At 41.6% G+C, this 4,163-nt stretch overlaps 1 long non-coding RNA gene across 1 annotated transcript; it reads left to right on the forward strand.

Moving 5' to 3' along the window:
• Positions 1 to 1,625: 1,625 nt before the first annotated feature.
• LOC130112879 (uncharacterized) lies at positions 1,626 to 3,064 on the forward strand. Its single transcript, XR_008810264.1, has 3 exons — positions 1,626 to 1,867; positions 2,217 to 2,410; positions 2,911 to 3,064. It is a non-coding gene; the product is annotated as an uncharacterized LOC130112879 (long non-coding RNA).
• Positions 3,065 to 4,163: the final 1,099 nt, after the last annotated feature.

Here is a 4,163-nt window from a genome sequence, read left to right on the forward strand (position 1 = left end):
CTGCAACCGTGCGTCACTGGCAACGGGGCACAGTCACGGTGATACGCTGAAATTGAAGTGACGTACGAATTTTGTTAAAATGGACCAATGGAAACATTTGATTAATAACGACGCTAAAAATAAATTATACAGCGCTTTTCTAACGCTCAACGTCGCTTCACAATAAACGAGGTGAAACCAGACGACAGATAAACACAGCGCAGACATACAGGGGTGGATGGGATGGGGGGGACTAGGGGTGGATGGGATGGGGATGGGGAGGCTGCGAGAGGGAGAAGCGGCAGCCGCACACGCCGCCAGCAGTACTCTCCGATTTAGGCAGATACAAAAGGGGGAGAAAAATAGACACCATAAACCGCATAAGTCTGAAGACGCGAGTCCCGGTTAATGACTTGAATATGGGCAGATCGCAGCAGTGTCTGATGTGCTTGGGGAGGGGGTTCCAAGAGCAGGGGGCAGCAGGTCGAGTGCTCGATCCCTCAGATTAGGGGTGGACGATGGGTATAACTACCACCAACGTCGCTACTGGCAACATCAGTGTCACGACTACCAACAGTCGTAACAATGAAGTGGATTGGTTATTGTTTTGCGCGATCATGGTAAAATCTATTAACACACCGCACAGCAGCCGTAGAGGAATGAAGTGACAATATAACCAAATGTCAGCAAATTTCTTTGAATTCTGATTCCCTTTGTATTCATGCAATACAGAGCAAACGTGTAGTAATCACTTGGCTCATATGGTCCCATGAACCCAGTGCACCCTGCGCCCATTGTTCAAAAGATAGCATCCTCTGTCAAAGTAAGAACACAAGGGAAACTGCCCTTAATTCTATGGTACAAATGCTAGTGTTGCTCGCCTTTATAATTTGCAACTCGTACTGCCGTTTTAATGTATCTTGGGTTTTGGCTGGTTACACAGTGCAGTAAGCCTAATTAATTAATTAGCTGATATATATGTATATAAACGTGTCCAGTTTTTATGGTACTGGTTAAGTGGAACGGGGAGGCCCCACATCAATCACATGGGGTTATTTAAATCACGTGGTTCACGCACCTAAGCCAATCAAGATGATTTCTCTGACAGTTATCAGAAAGAGGAAGAGAAACGAACGCGGGGCAGAGGAGAGAAGCATAGGAGGGATGACAGAATGTCGAAATCCATCCATCCATCCATTATCCAAACCGCTTATCCTGCTCTCAGGGTCGCGGGGATGCTGGAGCCTATCCCAGCAGTCATTGGGCGGCAGGCGGGGAGACGAGAAAAGTAGACACAGAATAGACACAGAAACTCGCTCAAGAATGAATGGACAGAGCAAAGCAGTGAATGCCAAACCAGCCTGCCTCATGCGTTCCGAGGCGGAGCACGGAGGCGCTTGGAAAAAGCGCCAGTATCAGAGGGGTGTGTCTATGGACTGCAAGTGAGGGGCGTAACGTAAGGGGGGCGTAACAGAGAGTTGTTGATAGTCATAGAATGTTCGGGATGGAGGCCGGAGAAAGATATGAAACAATATCCGTTGTTGCATTGTGAATCACAAATCCTGCCTGACATAGTATTCTTAGGTCGTATCAGTTAACCAGTAAGCCATTTTGTTCCCAACCCCATTCAGACACTGTTGGAATCTGAACACAGCTCGTTTTGTGTGCAGACATGATTTGGGGATATGTGGTAAATGTGGAGATGAGACATGCAGCGGGAGAAACTGCGGAAAAGAACCCAAGTGTAATCAGTGGGGGGGGGGGGGGGAGTCATGAGACATGGCAAGCAGACTGTCCAAGGAGAAAGAAAGAGATGGAAGTCATGAGGATCAGGTCCAAGAGAAGGCTATGCCACAAGGAAGCAGCTAGGAATGAAAAGATTCAAGAAGTAAGGGAGAACAAATCAGGTTGGAAGCATGATGAATATTGTTTTTTGTAAGAACAAAATTAAGTTCTCAGCATTTCTGACCATAGTGATTAACCGTGCCTCGGAAAGGAAATCATAGAGAATAGAGATAATGGTTGAAGTAATGAGAAAGTTTTTCATTATCATCGGAATTACTGGAGAGGAAGTGCAGGGGCTGCTATGAGGCTTTCAGGCCCTCTCAGAGCCTAGATTGAGAAAATATATTAGGAAATGGAATGAGAGGTGGGGGAGAACTTTATTTTCTCATAATTTAGATTAGATAGGATAATTTAGTCTTATTTTCCCTGTGATGAACTGGCGGCCTGTCCAGGGTGTCTTCCCGCCTGCCGCCCAATGGCTGCTGGGATCGGCTCCAGCATCCCCGCCACCCTGAGAGGAGGATAAGCGGTTCGGATAATGGATGGATGGATGGATAGCATGCAGTAATGAAACCGCCTTTAAAAACCAAAAAAGAAGAGGTGTCCAAATGAGTTGTTGGCAAAATGGCAGAACACAGAGACAACAGTAAGAATATTTTCCAGAGTTGACCATTTAAATTGAAGTGTAGACATAATTTTTCGTACAGTAGTACCTTGGTAACACATATTGGTATTGTTACCAGAGCTGATAATCTATTCAAGCTTAACCTATCTCGCTTAGTGTTGTCTTCTACACCACATTACCAGTGTTTCCTCTGTAATTGTGCACCTGTGTTGCTTTTGAGTGACGATTCTACATTTTGTCCTTTATCTGTCTATGTTTGGGCCTAAATTAGGATTCAGGTCAAGATTCTAGTGCTAAAATGATTACTTCTAAAACACTGGACACATCTTTTCTTTTGTTTTAGATAATAAGTGTTTATTTTAATTTCACATTTCTCTTGCAGTGGTGGTAAATTCCTTGCTGTGGTGGCGCACCACTGCTAAGTGAATACAGAGGAAACACTGCTGCCAGAAATTTTCATATTCAAAAACAAAACTGAACCTATGTTTTACACACGAACCCTTCTGTTCTTTTGTTATCAGGCATGGTGAACTGGAATGCATTTTCAGAGGCGTATAGAAAGACCTGCAGAACTCCGTATCTAATCTCCTGTTGCATTCAGTGCAATTCTCTTTACAAAGACTGAAGGCTACAGGGGATGTGGGCTGAGAGGAAAACTGCAAGGATTCTGCTCTGAAAAATGATCTTGCAGGATACTGCAGCATTGACTGTATGTGGCTGGAGGCACTTTGAGAAAATAAATTTCATTCTGTTCTCTGAAGCAAGTTGGTTACATTTGCCTCATTGAAAGTCATTTACGTATAACTTGGTTAATTACCCTTCTGAGCTTGTCTGCATAATTTTGACAACACAGCAGGACGAGCGTGTTTGTCATATATTTTAAGTATTCCCAACATTGACATAGACAAATTGTACACTAATTCATTATGTGCAGTAAATGTAAGTATTGTTGCAGCCCACAGGTAGGTATACACTGCAAAAGCCAGTAAATTCAATGTGTGATTGTGCTAGTAATGGAGATTTATCTTTTCTATAGATGAGAAAAGTACGCTGCTGTCCACAGAGGTTGTTATACTCATCCAGTTATTCATGACATTTGGACATTTAAGCCAAATAACACTTTCAGTTATTTAGTGCGGTGGAAGAACTCTATGCTACACTGCTCTCACAGTTTTGCCTTTCTCATTTTGCACCTGCTAAGAGAAATTTTAGGAGTGCAGACAATTCAACTCACCAGTACTCTATGTGGTGAAATGACATACAGCAATATTTTGATTAAAAAAAAAGCCCAGCTAGATTTACAAGATCAATCCTGCACTCATTGCATCTCTTTTAAACAGCTGATGAGCTGGACACAAGAGGAATAAAATTAGTGTGTTAAGCCTGTTTCCCTGTGTTTAATGATTTGATAAATAATTACCACCATTTCATATAAATAGAGAAAAACATTATCATAATAATGATTTGATGAATAATTGCCACCATGGCACATAGAGTAAAAAACATAAAATGTATCAATTTAATGTTGTGAGAAACTATAATTTCACATAATTTTTTTAATCACAGGTTGTTTTGATCTGTCAATATTTTTAATAGCTTCATAATTTTTCAGTATTTTGAATAGTTTGCATAAAGAATGAAGAATAGTTATATTCTTCATTCTTTATGCAAACTGCACTTTCAATGCTCATTGAACATCATATCTTATTCTTCAAAGTTAAATGTTCCTCACAATTATGTTTTTTCCCTGTAGTAGCTAATTAAAATATAATAA

Source organism: Lampris incognitus, chromosome 5 (genome assembly GCF_029633865.1).
Source record: "Lampris incognitus isolate fLamInc1 chromosome 5, fLamInc1.hap2, whole genome shotgun sequence".
Taxonomy (NCBI): Eukaryota; Metazoa; Chordata; class Actinopteri; order Lampriformes; family Lampridae; genus Lampris; species Lampris incognitus.